Raw genomic sequence first — 17,529 nt, 5'->3', positions numbered from 1 at the left:
TGTCGAAAGCCGAAACTGGTAGAGACGAATGTTATGACGGACTGAGGGACGCGCCCTGAAACCTGGCCCTTTTTCGCGTCGGAGATTCAATCAAAAGTTTAGAACTTCTGAATTGAACCTCCATCGCCAAAAGCTCCTCTTGGAGCTTATGAACGCCAGCTGACAGGGTTTTAAACGCTTCCCCAGTCCGTTTCATAAAACTTCGCATCTCGAGCTCCAAACCACGACACGAATCACAGCCCCATTTAAGGCCGCCACCCTGTGCAATACTGTCCCGCACCTTGACTGTGTAACCAGCACATTTAAAGTGCATTACATTGTCACACAGCCAACAGTAAAGAAAGTCTTCACTGGTCTTGCTGGGATTATTGCAATTATATTTGCAACAGACAGACATTATTAAATAATTGATTTATACAAAAACAAATTATAAATCAATATGTAAATAAAAAAGAAAACTGTATATGTATGTATGTAAAGAGAGACGTATACAAACCAAGGCAAAAGCTAACTGCAATATGCAAATTAGAAAGAGAAAACAAAAAGAGAGAATATTTGTACTTATCTGTATTAAAACACACAACAACAAAAACTTGTCACAAGCGCGAAGTTAACGGCCGCGAGCGCGATCAAAAGAGAAACCAAAAGAATAGAGAGCACCAACACCACACAAACAAAAGCAAACTATGAACTGTAAATTGAGAGCGCGGGTGGGAGCAAAAGATAGAACGGAATCAAAAACTAAGCAGCGCAACAACAAAATTATATTTGCATTTGTTAAAGTTTTGATTATAAATTTATATAAATGTTTGTAAATTTAACGCAAACTTCGCGATGAGTATAGCGATTCATTAAGAATTAGTAAGGCAATGAATTTAAATTGAATATTATAAATTAGCTTCACGAAAGAATGAAAAACAAAAATTAAGCGAGAGCGCAAAAAAAAAACGACCGACTTCGATGAGTGACAATATGTGAAGTTGTAAATATACTTTATGATATTGGGACCTATTTTCCATAGTTTTAGCTCGTCTATGACGGAGTGTATGCCAATTTTATCAAAAGATTTTGCAAAATCGAGTGAGACTATTGATCAATGGTTTTTGGTGAAAAGGGCGGAAGATATCAGATAGTCTATCGATAGTAGAGAGTCTGATATTGATTTTCCTTTCCTAAAACCGCTCTGTCGGCTATTGATAGATTTGTTTACTGAGACAAACCACCATAGTCGATTGGCAATAATCTTATCGAGGGTTTTGGCAAAGCAGGTGTTAAGAGAGATTGGTCTGTAAAAGTTTAGGTTAGTTTTATTAGTATTGGGTTTGTGAATGGGGATAATTTTATTTAGTTTGTAATTTTGAGGAATGTGGTTATTGAAGATATTGTTGAAATGTTGTGTTACTCGGTCTTTGACTGTAGGGTGTATGTTTTTCAGCATAGGGTATGATATTCTATCTTGGTCGGGGGTTTTGCCAGAAAGTTTGGATAAGGCCATGGAGAGTTCGATAGATGAGATGGGCAGTTCAATTTGGAGAGCGGTAGAAGAGGTAGAATACAAATGAGTCGATACAGATGTAAATTGTTTGTTGTTCGAAAAGGTGCTAGACAAGTTAGAATTTTCAGATTCCGAAGACCAGAAAGAACAAAACTCTTCTAATATTAATTGGCTATTTGTGATTGTAGTAGTATGAGATGCGAATTTTTGGATACAGTGGATTGGGAGACGTTGTTTGAGGCCACAGAACTTACGTATCGAGGTCCAAATTTTTTATGAAGGGGTGTTAGGACATATCTCAGCGGTAAATGATTCAATCGATTTTCTTTTAGATTGTTTTAGTTCTCTTTTAAAGAGCGCGTTCGTTTTTTTGTAGTTGACGATGTTGTCGAAGCATATATTATTTTTAAGGCGTCACCAAAGAATTTTTTTTCTTTTTTAAGGGCGGATAGCTTGGGGTTCCACCATTGCGATTATTTTGACGAGAAGGGTTGGTTTGTGGGATACTAAGACTGGCGCTTTCGCGTACGATTTTGATAAGGTTAGCTGCCTCTTTGTTTAAGTTTTGGCTGGGGGGGCCGGAGAGAATGGTTAGAAAGACTTAGGGCCATGTGTTTAGGCCAATCTGCGGAATCAAATTTGAATTTTGGTGTAAGTTTTGGAGGAGGGGTTGGCTCAAAGAGATATGTTAAAATAGGGAAGTGGTCACTACCGTAGGTGTCGGATTCAACTTTCCAAAAGGATTCCATATCAATAGAAGGGGTAGAGAGGGTGAGATTAATGTGGGTGAATGTGTGGTGGGTGGAAAAATGCGTTGGGGAACCATCGTTGAGGAGAATTAGGGGTGATTGGTAAATGAATTTACAAATAGTATTGCCTCGACGATTGTTAACAGGGGAGCCCCAAAGGGCGTGCCAACTATTAAAGTCACCAGTGATAATAGTGGGGGGTATTAAGAGAGTCGAATGTATCTCTGAGATTGCGGATAGAGAAATTTTTGTGGGGAGCGATGTATGAACTGAATATATTGAAAGTTATTTTGGATTTTATTTTTACGCCTACAGTGTCGAAGGCTTGGATTGGAGATAGAATCGTATGTTCGATTGAATCGTAAATTAGAATGTCTACGCCACCGGACGATCCTTGGGAGGAGTTTAGTGCATAGATTTTGTAGTTAATAGGTGTTGGAATGTTAGTTTGGGCTTTGAGATGGATTTCTTGTAGGGATATTATTTTTGGAGAGTATTTTTTTATTAGAATTTGTAATTGATCGTAGTTGTTTACGTATCCATTGCAATTCCATTGAATAATTTTTAAGTACATGATTCAGTATAAGAGAAAATTTTAGGGATAGAAAGCAATTACTTATTAATTATAATATGTGGTGCGGAAGGGAAAGATTTTATGTTGTAGAATTTGGATTAGGTTTGACTGTGTGTTTGGCTTTTAATGATGTTTTACGATTGTTGTCTGATTTTGGATATATCTTAATTTTAGTATCGCTTAATATTGTCGTTTGAAGGTTGGGTTTAGGTAAGATGTTGGCATCAATATCCATATCGGAGTCCGTAGGGGATTCAATTGTGTCGGTGATGTTTTTCCTTGTATTTTTTCGTTGGGGGGTACTCGAAGTAGTAGGGCAGATATCGGAGTAGTCGTCAGTAGCATTGCGTGTTGTGTTTGTTTGTTCGGTAAGTTGGGCATTACTGGGTTTTACCTGATGAGTATTGGAGTCTCGCGTCACAGAGGCTTAGGATGTGTTTAGGTGTCTCTCGTTGTAAACTTTTATGGCATCTTTGAATGTTGTTTTTTCCAGTGTTTTGATGGTTATGATGTCTTTGTTCTTGATGTATGATTGGCACTTACGCCTTCCTTGCAGTTAATGCAGCAGATCAGGTTATGGCATTTGTCGTTAGGGTCGTCGATTTTAAGATGGACTTAGTTGCTGCAATGAAGGCATTGTTTGTTTCCTCGGCATCGCTTTGTGGAGTGACCCAATCTTCCGCAATCTCTGCACATCATTGGTTGTGGTATGAAAGGGCGCACTTTGACTTTGAGGTAACCAATTGAGAGATCTTCTGGTAATTGTGGAGAAGCGAACGTTAGGATAATGAGGCTTGTTTCTTTTAGTAAGTTTGTGTCTTTGTCTATTTTTAGTATTTTTTTTTTGTTTCGATGACATTTTGGAAAGATAGTTCTCTGGTAATGTCGTCTTCAGTAATATCACGAAGGCTGTTGCAATATATGACACCTTCAGCAAAGTTTCTTGTTTTGTGTTCACTGACTTCGACTTTAATATTGTTGAAGAAAGATGTCAACGTAATTAATCTAGTGGCTTGATAAAGGTTGGCAGTTTCGACTTCCAATGTGCCACTTTTGAAGTTAGTTGAGACTTTAGTGACTTTTCCTGAGCAAATGTTATCTATGACTTTTTGGACAAGAAAAGAAGAGACGTGGGCAAGGCCATCGTTGCTTTCAATTCTTGTAATTATCAAAAATTTTGATCCAGCAGAAGGGTGCGTTAAATGTTTGTTTTTGTCTGTTGTAAATTGCAGTAAATCCGGGGGTTTGGTCATCTTACTGGTAATTTTTGGCGAGTGTCGCCAGACAAGCGCCGTTAGTTGTGTTTTTTTTTTGTTCTGGAGATTGTTGTTGGAGTATTTTAAGGCGAAAAGAAAGTGTTTTCTTTTTGATGTGGAGTTATTCGCGAGTTAATTGCTAGGCACGTTTGGTCTCAATGAGAATTGATTTGTGACTGACACCAGATAATTATAGAGGTAAATTCTAAAAGGTTAGTGGTTGTAGGTCTACGTTTCACAAACCCATGTTGGGATGGCGAAATAATAGAGCTGAAAAAATATTGCAATTGAGAAGTTATAATTTTCTCAAAAGCTTTCGGAATAGCGGACAATTTTGACATACCCCTATAGTTGGAGGCTTCGAACTTTTTGCCATTTTTATGTAGAGGAATTATATACGACTCCTTCCAAATAGATGGAAAAGAGGAAGATTCGACAGACAATAGAAACAATTTTAAAATGGGTTTACATAATGTGTTTGCACAGAACCTGAGTACACATCCAGGTAGACCATCTGGCCCCGGAGAGCAAACAGGTTTAACTAGTTTAAGTTCGCTAAGAAGAGAACTTTCATCAATCACTGGATTGAAAATGCAATTAGCTTTTTTTAAATGACAAGGATACGGACTTGCTCGATAATTCGTTGAGGAATAAGTTGTTTTGGAAAAACTGACACCGCTGCAGATAATTCTTATAGCATTGTTTATTAAGCATCATCAATTTCGAACGAGCGATTGTATACAGAGCTTAATCTGATGAACGACGTGTTTTTTAAACGTCTTATAATATCGAGTCTTCACATTTTTCAAATTGGATAACTCTCGAGAAACCAGGGAGAACCTACCAAGAGGCACACAAATATCAAAGAGTGAATTCAGAGTATCATAAAAAAATGAGTTCATATCTCTACAATTGTACAGATAAGACCAATCGATAGTAGTAAAGTTTTCATTAAGGCTGGCAAAGTCAGTCTTACGAAAGCACCTAGTTAGAGGTAACTCATTTCAACCAAGTAATGGTGAAATCAAGGGCAGATCAATGAAATTTGTCTTCGGGCAGAACAAATGGCTTATAGCGGACGTGGACGATACTAGGCGCAGTACGTTCAAGTGGCCCCTACGACACCAGGACAAAGCCTGTTACGCGCGAGCCCAAGCAGATAACTGCCCACCTCCCACCCGACCGACCGAGGGGTGCAGCCGTATAACGCACGGCACGAATCGCGTGGACAAATACACAATAGAAAAAACAGACAAACAAATAATACTATAGCTATCTATTAACTAAATGGGATAGGATAGATGTTTTAAGCATATTAATAGAAAACTCTGAGCTGATTACAGGGAATAGAAGGTTGTAATCAGAGCAGAGGACCCTAAAAGGTTCATGCATAGCATAGTTAGAAGAACAACGACTAAGGGATAAAGGTATCAAAGGATGTCTACTCCGTCTACATGGTACCGACAGATTCACCTGAGCTAATAACTCAGGCGAGTCGATATCACCAATTAGGAGCTTGTGCATAAAAATGACACCAAGCATAATTCTACGGTTAGTTAGGGACGGAAGTTTAATCAAGAGAAGTCTACTAGAATACGAAGGCAAATTGACATTGCGATCCCAGCTTAAGCCACGAAGAGCAAATAGCAAAAACTGCTTTTGAACGGATTCAAGTCTAATCTGGTGCGACTCATATTGAGGTGACCAAATGCAAGATCCATACTCTAAAATAGGACGGACAAGCGAAGTAAAAAGAACTTTAGTTGTATAGGGGTCATCAAATTCTTTTGACCATCTTTTAATGAAACCCAGGACACTCATGGCCTTTGCGACCGTGGTGGAAATGTGGGTGTTAAAATTTAACTTATGGTCCATAAGTACGCCCAAATCATTTATATTATTTAAACGTTCTAAAGGGCTATTGTTTAGAAAATAAGTGACCAGTTGGGGAGAGTTACGGAAAAAAGTCATTACCTTACATTTGGTAGTGTTAAGATTTAGTAGATTAAACTGGCACCAGGATTGAAAGTTTTTAAGATCAGCTTGTAGCCGACTAAATGAATCTGTATCTTTATGAGTAAGACAAATCTTGACATCGTCAGCATACATAAGCACACGCGAATGAACAATGACTGATGGAAGATCGTTAATGAATAGTGTGAAGAGCAGAGGGCCAAGATGACTACCTTGAGGTACACCAGAAGTCACAGGAATGGAAGCGGAAAAAGAAGACTTAAAAAGTACCTTCTGTTTTCTATTTGTTAAATATTCACGAACCCAAGAAAGGAAAAGGGGTGGAAACCCAATGTTGCTCAGCTTAGAAAGTAATAGGGTATGATTAACGGAATCAAAGGCTTTGCTAAAGTCAGTATATATTACATCAGTTTGTTTACCATTTTTGAACCCCTTGATAATTATTGATGTAAATTCTAAAAGGTTAGTGGTTGTAGATCTACGTTTCACAAACCCATGTTGGGATGGCGAAATAATAGAGCTGCAAAAATGTTGCAATTGAGAAGTTATAATTTTCTCAAAAGCTTTCGGAATAGCGGACAATTTTGAGATACCCCTATAGTTAGAGGCTTCGGACTTTTTGCCATTTTTATGCAGAGGAATGATATACGACTCCTTCCAAATAGATGGAAAAGAGGAAGATTCGACAGACAATAGATCCTTGATCCTAGAAACATCACAATAAGAAGAGTCCAATACAAAAATAAGATCTAACGATTTTCCATTAGAATTCCAGACAGGATTGACATGGGATAAAGATAAGCCTAGAAGGCCATCAATAAAGTCATGCGACATAGAGGGCAGCAACATTGTAGATTCATCTGTTGGTGACCATGCTAAAGCGTTTAAATTAAAATCACCTAAAACTATGAGCATGTCTTGACTGCAAATAAAGAGGAGACAAACTTAATTGCCTCTAAATGACTTAAATATACCACCATGTCTGACAATGGCGGAATATAGGAACAAGTAATAAAAGCATTAAAAAATTTAAAATCATCATCATTTCAATCATTTCAGATGATGAAGCAGCATCAACAGCTATCAGAACACCACCGCCTATGCGGGAAATCCGGTCACGTCAGAATATAGAAGTTTGTGGAAAAAACCGATGCATCAGCAATGTCAGGTTTTAGCCACGTCTCTGTAAAAGCTAGAATGTTATGTTCAAAAGAAAGACTATCCACATAGAGATTAATAAGTTTAGATTTCAGTCCTCTAACGTTCTGGTAAGGGACGAACAACACCGCTAATGCAAGTATTGTTGTAAGTTTTGATTTATGTATATTTAAACAAAAAACACAAAAGCGACTCCATGAATTTGCGAAATGAAAATAAAATTCGGATGCTGAAATTATTAAGTCGATATTGAGATTAAAAGTTATAGAAAAGTATTTAAACGCGAGAAAAAAAATAAAACTTGATAACCGCAAAAAAAAAAAACACGTCCGTCCTCTGCAATGAGTGAAAAGAGTTTTTTGACTTTTGGATTGGCATCTGTTCCGTAGGTAACTGATGTCTGATCTAAAACGGTGTACACTCTTTAAAATTTTTGAAAATTTACTTTTGATGGTATACAATTCAACCATTTCGAAAGATCATCTATAAATGTTAAAAAGTTTCGTCTACTTCCATGACTACTCACTCGCATTCTATCACATATCTGTATGCTGTAAACTGTTTTCGTAGTTGCTTCCCCCTAGTGCATACTTCCCAGATTGGTAGACTCTCATTTATATTTACGCATGCTTCATGTACTCTCCCTTTTTGGTTGACATCTTTTAAATCCTTTTCGTTTAAGTGTCCAAAACGTTCATGCCACTTTCTGATACTGGTTTTGTTTTCGACTGCTAAAAGGCTTTTCTCAAGTATTTCCTCGACATGAGGAATTTAAAAGTAGTTTGGAAAAAAGTTACAATTATTCTTAATCTGCTGCTTCGGTTGACTTGTTTCTCTCTCACTGCTGCTGCTTTTTCGACTCTCCAACTTCAACTGTGTCTCTCTACTGTGATATTCTGCTGTCTACTATACTCTCTGTTGTTCTGCTGTTAAACTCTGCTGTTCGTGATCATCTGTCCGTTTGCTGCTGTTAAACCTCTGTCTCTCCATCGTACCTTACATTCGGCCATTCCTGATCATTCATCTGGCCCAGATGGTAAATCGTCTTCGTTGTCCTAATATAGCGCCACATTTTCATATAGTCGCAACTGGTAAAGGTAGGCCCTTCGACATCAGCTGCTTTCCTTACGTCGTATCTACTATTCCTCTTCACTTGCGTCACCTCATAAGGACCTAAATATTCGCTGGACAGTTTTTTTCTGCGACAAACTGCGTCCTGCGTATGGCGACTAAGTCTCCAAAGTGCTTTTTATAAGACTTCTGCGCTTGTATAATTTCAGCTTTCGCGTGCTGCCTCATTAGTTAGCGTTCTTTATCAAAGCGTTGGTACATCTCTTGTCGCTTCAGCTGAGCCTTCGCATTGGTCAACTCTGAGGCTTGTCGAGATGCCTCGGTAATCTGTTTATCCCTGGTCTACCTTTATTGCATATCCAAAAGCAGCTGCTCTTGGTCCGTTAGCTGTTCACGTAGACTCTGTACCTCTGTTTTGTTGACTACTCGCTTTTCCTGCCATTGATCTTCAAGACATTTTCTCACGGCCTCTGCAGCAAATCTATTTGCTTTTCGTATCGGCATCGCAATCCTTACGAAAATGCTTAACTGACCCACAATTAAAGCAGTGCTTTTCCTTATCTGAGACATGAAGCAATCTCTTCTGATTCGTCTCGTTGGGCAAAAGAGGTTTCGCAGATCTTTCGGTAACGCGCTCATACACATCATACTACTCCTGAAGCTATTGAAAAGATTTCCACTCCTATCGGTTTTCCAGAACGCTTTGCTTGTACTGCCGTCCCTCTCGCTCAGCAAATCCGCGGCAAAACTTTTGAGACTCCTCTGGCCAATTTTGAGACACCTTTGGAAAACTCCAAGTAACTTGCACTTTCCAAACTAGGACGAGCCCCTAAAATGTGAGTTGAGTAAACTCAACTAAGTTTTAATAGTTAAGTTAATCTGCTGCTTTCGTTCAATTGTTTCTCTCTCACTGCTGATGCTTTTTCGACTCTCCAACTACAACTGTGTCTCTCTACTATGACATTCTGCTGTCTACTATACTCTCTGTTGTTCTCCTGTTAAACTCTGCTGTTCGTGATCATCTGTCCGCTTGCTGCTGTTAAACCTCTGTAACTCTGCATTGTACCTTACACACATATGTAGGTATTGTTTTCGCTGTGCAACAAAACTACTTTCCCATTGGATATCTTTATTATTTCAGCAATATTTCTCTTGAATAGCACATTGACGCCGTGGTCACATATCTTCGCTATTAACACTAGATTTTCTCTTATATTGGTACATACAGTGTGTTAAAAATATTTGCAGAATATTTTGCAGTTTAAATTTTACCGACCCGATTCCATTGATTGCTGTAGTTTCGACGTTTGCTAGTTTTAGCTGTTGCGATTTTTCTACACACGTTTTGCTATGGTATGAAACAACATTTTTTTTTTTTTTTTGCTTAACATCTCAAGAATAGTGTGTTAAAATTTTAGATCGATCCGAGTTAGTTGAACGCAGGTCGGTAGACCGTTTTATATTAGATTTTTGGGTGTCCAAAACTTTAAAACGCTCTGCTGAAAAGTATATATTCTTGATCAGCACGACGAGACGAGTTCAAATAGCCATGTCCGTCCGTCCGTCTGGATCAACGAAGAGCTGAAATTTTGCACTTAGGCTTGTATATACTGCAGGGGTTGTATATCTCGGATTCAGCCGGATCGGACCACTATATCATATAGCTCCCATACAAACCCCAAAGTCACGAACAGTGACTTTTCTCAATAACTTTATTATTTTCTGCGCCATTATCGTAATATTAGAGAGATTATTATGCCTATAAACTACTGTGCCAAATTTGATCAAGATCGGATGACTATATCATATAGCTCCCATAGGAACGATCGGTCAAAAACAGTGACTTTTGTAAATAACTTCGTTACTTTTAACGTGATTGTTTTCCAATTAAACATTTCTTAAGTTAATATATCTGTTAATGACTGTGCCAAATGTGATCAAGATCGGGCGACTATATCATATAGCTCCCATAGGAATGATCGGTCGAAAACAGTGACTTTTAAAAAACTCCGTTACTTTTAACGAGATTGCTTTCAAATTAAACATTTCTTAATTTAATATATCTGTTAATGACTGTGTCGAATTTGATAAAGATCGGGTGACTATATCATATAGCTCCCATAGGAACGATCGGTGGAAAACAGTGACTTTGATCAATATCTTCGTTATTTCCTATGATTGTAGGCCATTCTTTCGCAAACATTAGCCATTGATGGCTAATAGGTAAGGAAAGAGTTACCAAAAAAGTTGCAAGGGTATACAAAGTTTGACGCGGTCGAAGTTAGCCCCGGCCCTCTGTTTTTTTTTTTTTTTTTTTTAATATTTATTATTTTTACAAAAACAAATAACTTGGGGTTTTGGGCGAAAATAGTGTTTTTTAACTTTCAAGTGCCTTTAAAAATCGAAAAAAAAAAAAATAAATAAAAACTTGACAGCGTTACATGGTAAATTTTTTGTCTTTTAACTAATGCAATTTTAATTTTTTCATTTCCGAAGATTCTGTGACCAGTTATGATGTTCACCGCAAGTCACTTTTTTTCGAGGCGCTTGCCTACATCTCACTCAGTTTTCAATATTTTTGGATGAAAATTTTATTATCACACGGTCAAACAAAAATTGAACTGAGACTATCCGTATCGCCAATTAAAATTCTTAAAACTTATCGATTTTTGCATGAATTTACTATACCCCTTTAATAATCAACCTTAACGTACGAGTCTCACATTTCTATTGTTCCCGTAAGCCGCACTCCCCGCCGAAGCCACCTGACAGCTTCTCCATCTATAATCTTCTTCTGGGTAGTGGTATTTACAACTGAAATTTTAGAAGTGGGATTTTGATGTGACAGGCTTGTGTGTGTAAGATTCGCTTCTTGTACTCACTGTTCCCTCCGGAGCCAAATTTGGCACAGTCGTTTATAGGCATAATAAATTCTCTAATAGTTTCACGATAATAGCACAGAAAATAACGAAGTTATTGAGAAAAGTCACTGTTCGTGACTTTGATGTTGGATTTGGCTGGAAAACCATTTTAAGATGTGTGGCAAATACGGATGCCCTCTCTTCGTCACTGCGGGCCCATCCACCGGTTGGACTCCTTATCGGTAAAATTGTCTCTGCAGGAGCGCTTAAAGTTGGGTGGGCTTTCCACAGAGGATGTTTAGTGCTGGTTGGGCTGAGCTTTTCTATGTATTTTCTTTGAGCCCAGCTTTCCTCTTGTCTTAACGCCTTGGAGAGGTTGCGATTAGCATGCCTTAGGCGAAGTTTTGCTGCTGGTGAGCGAGTAATCTGCCATTCTCTTCTTAGACGTCGTTTTTCCGTTACTAATTGTTCTATCCGCCGGTTCGTAGGCCTGTCAACAGGTTTAGTGTAAGAAGAGGCAGGTGGAGTAGATAGTCTTGCTGCAGCTGCCATCATAGACTCAAGTGCAGAGACGCACATATCAATGTCCTCTGCAGCATCCAGTTTCGGCGAACAGTCAATGTGGGCACTCATGTACATTTTTAATTTAAGCCAATTTGTTTTGTTGTTTGTAAGCCTATATGGGCGATCAAGTACTTGAGGTCTTGTTAATAGTGTGAATAGTACTGGAGAGTGATCGGAAGTTAAATCTAGCAGTGTATCCGCTGTGATCCGATTACGTGGAATCCTCTTGGTTATTGCGAAATCAATCAAGTCAGGCACTTTCTGTGGATCTGTGGGCCAATAAGTAGGCCTACCCGGTGAGACGCAATCCATCTTATTGAGATGGTTGACTATTGTGTTGTACAACTGCTTGCCTTTAGGATTTACCAGGCGAGATCCCCAGTGCGTATGTTTGGCGTTATAGTCCCCTGCTGCAATGAAGCGATCTCCGAGTGTGTTAAAGAAATCGGTAAATTCCTTTTCAGAGATTGAGAAATGTGGTGGGCAGTACAGGGCAACCAATGTAGTGTTGCCGCAGCTGGTTTGGACGGTTATAGCAGTTGCTTGTAGGTGCTGTGTTTCAAATCTGTTGAGGAACGCGTGTTTTATACGGTTTTTGATTAGGATACCAGTCCCGACATGAGCTTTTCCGTCTGGATGGTTTGTTGCATAGAAGGTATATTTTGGTATATGAAAATTATTTTTTGATGTTAAATGTGTTTCCGAAATCAGCAAAACGTCGATTTCACTTGAGTCTACGAATAGTTGCAGTCCATTTTTCTGCTTGGAGATGCCGTTAGCATTCCAAAGACATAGACGTAGGGAAGCCATTATTTATTCTCGATAAGCTTCTGGATAAGCAGGTTTTGATTCCGCATCAGTTCTTGCATACAGTTTTGCATGAACGTCATAAAAGTGGTCATGTTTTGATTGAGTGAGATCAATAGGGCTTCTAAGCCACTTGGAGTTTGCTGGCCAAGCTCTGGTGCGCTAGGTTGCGGATTCTGTAGATGGTGGAGTGACGAGGCTTTTGCGGGCTCCGTCTGTCCAGTTCGGAGCACACTAGCGAAGGATACACTAGGACTGTATGTAGCAGGCATGTTAGATGATCTAACAGCCTTGGCGAAGAATACCTCCGGTGTAGTTTTAGAGGCGTTGACGGTGATTTTTGGTCCAGCTGGCGGTTTGCGCCCGTTTAGGTGAGATTTAAGATCCTTGAAGACAGGACATCCTCTGTAGTTGGCCGTGTGGTTCCCTCCACAGTTACTGCATAATCTTAGTGCGACATTGTTTCTGTCCTTGGTGCAAATGCCATCTTTATGATGTTCGCCACAGCCAACACACACTGACCTGAGATTGCAGTTGTTAGAGGTGTGGTTGTATTCCTGGCAGTTTTTACACTGCGGTGGTTGGTGTCTCTTATGGGGCTCCTCTACGGTGATTCTTCTGTGCAATAGGAGCTGTAGGTTGTAGATTGGGTGCACTTCATTTGGCTTCGACCGCTTTGCATCTGGTTGGAGCTCGATTTTAAAAAGCGGCTGTGCGACTTTGTTCCTGATGATGTTGACAACGGATTTGACCGCAAACCCTTTTTCGACCAACGCGTCTGCTATTTCTTGAGTAGGGACCGATGGCTCAATCCCCTTCAACACAACCTGGAGCCCTTTACTGCTTTTTAGTTGGTACGTATTGAAGTTGATGTTAGCATTACGGAGGTACTTTTCGATGATGCGGAAATTGTCCTCAGTTTGGGTTTGACATTTAATTTCTTTAATGTTACCCCTATTGAGAGGGGTTACAACAAAGTTATTTGCCCCTACTGTTTCTACTAGCTTCGAAATCAGGGCGCTGCAGTTGGCTCCACGTATGTATAAGGGGGGGTGGTCTAGCCGATTTAACTTTATCTACAGCGCCGGCTTGATCATCTTGCTGATCGGCAAGAATTTTAAAACGATTCCCGCTAAGGGGTGCTACTCGTTCATTTGGTTTGGTTATTTTCGGCGTGTTGCCACTTTATTTCTTTTGCGGGCTTAGCTTCCGTTTAGTTATTTTAATATATCTATCCATTCCAGTTTGGACAGAAGTCGTTGGGTTTACTATTGTGGCTGACTCAGGGCGACTTGTCGTTGACGGTTTGAGGCAGGTCAATACTTCGGCAGACGTTGCAGTAGTTGCTGTCAACGAGCTGACGGTGCTGGTCGGTGCAATCGGTGACCCAGTTATCGTTATTGATGGAGAAGCACACTGCTCTCTCCACGGTAAGTTGCTTTTGATTGCTGAGTGGCTGGCACTTTCGGTGTTATTGCTTACGTTAGCATTCAGTGGGGTCGGCGACACCACCGAAAAGTACGCGTTGTTGCGTTGGACCGAGAGTCGACGCTCACGTTGTTGTTGTACAATTAGTTCTTGTAGCTGATTCTAAAATAAACGAATTTTATCAAGGAGTAAAAAGTGCATTATATTTTAAAAACACTTCACTGTATCTCAATGGCTCCTGCCCTTACGAAAATTTACAAAAATTTACGAAAAATGAACAAAGAAATGAAAGCGCAAAGCGACGCTAGCGTAAGTGGGGAAAACAATAACAATTACAACAATACACAGATGAACGAAGCTAAGTGACGTATACAAAAATCACCGTAACGTGAAGTATTCTTTGCTGCTTTACTTCTTGTCCAATTTCATTTTTTTCGATAATTGAGTTTTTATACCTTTGCAAAAAGGGTATATTAATTTTGGTCAGAAGTGTGCAACGCATAGAACGAAGCATCTCCGACTATACAAAGTATATACATATATTCTTGATCAGCACGACGAGTCGAGTTCAAATAGCCATGCCCGTCTGTCCGTCCGTCCGTCCGTCTGGATCAACGCAAACCCCTAACAGACCGTAAGAGCTACAGAGCTGAAATTCTGCACGTAGGCTTGTATATACTGCAGGGGTTGTATATCTCATATATCATATAGCTCACAAACAGTGACTATTATATCTGTTAATGACTGTGCCAAATTTGATCAAGATCGGGTGACTACATCAAATAGCTCCCATAGTAAAGATCGGAACAGTGACTTTTGTAAATAACTTCGTTACTTTTAACGCGATTGCTTTCAAATTAAACATTTCTTAATTTAATACATCTGTTAATGACTGTGCCGAATTTGATAAAGATCGGGTGACTATATCAAATAGCTCCCATAGGAACGATCGGTGGAAAACAGTGTACAACTTGTAACACTTTGTTGCAAGTGTAATGTACATATTTATATACATACATACATACGTTGATGTATGCGTACATTGATGTATGAATATAAAATTATTCACATAAATATACATCTAAGCATGTTTATATATTTATGTAAATTTATACATATATACATATACATACATACATATGTACGTGTACTGACACTCTCCCTCTCTTTTGTAGCTGTCGCGGAAGCATAACAATATATGTATGTATGTAAAATCAATCTGAAAACTACAATCAAGTAATACTGACGTGTCTGTCTTAATATTATTTTTATCAACTGGAACCCGGTATACAGTATATTCGCTACGCCCCTTTTCTCCCCAGTAAATTAAAACCAGAGGGCCTGGGCTAACTTCGACCGCGTCAAAGTTTGTGTTCCCTTGCAACTTTTTTGGTAACTCTTTTTACCTATTAGCCATCAATGTAGAAGAACGTTTTATCTAAAAAGGCTTATGTTTGCGAAAGAATGACCTACAATCTTAGCATAGGAAATAACTAAGATATTGATCATAGTCACTGTTTTCCATCGATCGTTCCTATGGGAGCTATTTGATATAGTCACCCGATCTTTATCAAATTCGGCACAGTTATTAACAGAAATATTAAACTACCAAATGTTTAATTTGATAGCAATCGCGCTAAAAGTAACGAAGTTATTTACAAAAGTCACTGTTTTCGACCGATCGTTCCTATGGGAGCTATATGATATAGTCATCCGATCTTGATCAAATTTGGCACAGTCGTTTATAGGCATAATAAACTCTCTAATAGTTTCACGATAATAGCACAGAAAGTTATTGAGGAAATGCTTCGTTATCGTCGGAGATGCTTCGTTCTATGCGTTGCACACTTCTGACCAAAATTAATATACCCTTTTGCAAGGGTATAAAAATTTAAATGAATATGTCATAAAATAAAAACTAATGCATGTAAAAAACTAAATCAAATCAAGTGGTTATATATTTTTCGAAAAATGCGAAGATATTCCATCGACAATGTCGACGCAACGTCCGCTTTACATACTAGCAATATTGTTGCACGACGTTTGGTCGACAATGTCGCCGCAAAGTCCATTGAATATACGAGCAATATTGCTGGTCGGAAATTTAGTCGACAGTGTCATTGCAAGTTGAACACACGGGCGACTTTGTTATTCGGTTCCCGTGGACTTTTGGTTCCTACAGAGAATGTCCGAGGCGCGTGGACATGCAATGGTAAATGTCGACGCAAATTTGTATGGCGTGTTTTGTCGCCGCGGATCCCCTATCGTATTTCCGGCGACCGGTACTGAAGGGTATATTCATAACTGCACACACACATTTACATACGTGTACATACATACATACATATGTTAGTTTACATGCAGTCTAGAAAATATAGGCTGCCATGCTCACTCTAACAAGCAACAGTCAATTTGGCCCCTAGGGTTAAATGATGTAAATGTTCATTCTTACAACTAGGCAATTGGTCTTGTATTACTAATATGTATGAATAAATGAATGTACATGTGTACACTGCATAAGAGCTTACTCTACTTACTTTACTGTCTATCTTAATAAACTTTTCACACACAAAAGTACACTTTTATAAATCATTTACATTTTTTTTCTACGTAGCGCGGGTATTGTTTTATTAAACGTTATTTTGCAAACCGAATTTCGTATTTTATTTTCACAATTAATACTACATATGTAAAACTATACAAAAATTGGAAATTCTATTGCTGTTATTTTATAACCTTTTTCAAAAATAACCTGTGGGTTACAAAATAACCTTTAAAAAGAGAGTAAATGACAGTTGTTTGTTGTCATTTTTGGGGGTTGATTTCCCACATTTACAACCACATATGTACATACACATTTATGTGCTTGATGGAGTAGCTAAATTGTAATATTCACCCACCATTACTGCAATTTTCTTCTATGTTTTTCATATTTGTTTGTTTTTCATATTTGTTTGTCACCACATAACTAATATAAGCAGTATTCAATAAAAAACCAAGATTCTCTATATTTTTTTTTAATTATCCCTTAGAGTAACTCACCCTTCACAACTCCCTTATTCTAATATCTCACTTACAACAGCGCATGCTTAACAAAGTTGTTTTAACAATATTTCAGATTGGTATTAATTCTTTGGCTTTGGGCGAAACTATTGTCGTTGGAAAAGGGTGAAATTATTGTCTGGTAAAGGGTGAAACTATTGTAGTTGTTGCATACTCTCAATTCTGTGTGGGAGTGTGCTTTATGGACAATCAGATTCTAAATAAGTTCTTTGCATTGCAGTTATATTTATATTAAGTTATTTTTATGTAACAAATAACTAGGACTAATGGTTTTTTAATCTTAAGGTTTTGAAGACGAACCTTCTAGACAAATTCTATATCTGGGATGGGAACAACGCGTTATTACATACATACATATGTATAAAATTTACTAACCTGCCCATTAAGCATGACTTCAGGGGCAAATACGACATTCAAAAAGAAAAAAAAATTTAATTGCAAAACACCAAAATTGATGCTGCGGATGATTTTAGGCACAAAAAGCCAAGGCATTCGTCTGCTACAAAAACAGAAGTTGGTTATTAATTAA

At 38.5% G+C, this 17,529-nt stretch overlaps 1 protein-coding gene across 3 annotated transcripts in view; it reads right to left on the bottom strand.

Annotated features, from left to right (window-relative positions):
* SP2353 (EGF like, fibronectin type III and laminin G domains protein pikachurin) overlaps positions 1-16,942 on the bottom strand; it is a 360,244-nt gene extending 343,302 nt beyond the window's left edge. The window contains exons 1-2 of one of the 3 annotated variants that reach the window (XM_068283967.1): positions 16,838-16,919; positions 16,475-16,689 (exon numbers count right to left, since the gene is read on the bottom strand). The gene's annotated coding sequence lies outside the window, so the exon portion shown is untranslated. Of the gene's footprint in view, positions 1-16,474; positions 16,762-16,837 lie in introns of those variants that run through there. The other 2 variants (XM_068283968.1, XM_068283966.1) reach the window with 2 other exon arrangements.
* Between the last annotated feature and the right edge of the window lie 587 nt (positions 16,943-17,529).

This window comes from Drosophila tropicalis, unplaced genomic scaffold (genome assembly GCF_018151085.1).
Source record: "Drosophila tropicalis isolate 14030-0801.00 unplaced genomic scaffold, ASM1815108v1 contig_275, whole genome shotgun sequence".
In the NCBI taxonomy this organism is placed as follows: Eukaryota; Metazoa; Arthropoda; class Insecta; order Diptera; family Drosophilidae; genus Drosophila; species Drosophila tropicalis.
Note: the sequence above shows the minus strand (reverse complement) of the source record. Positions and strands in the feature narration are given on the sequence as shown.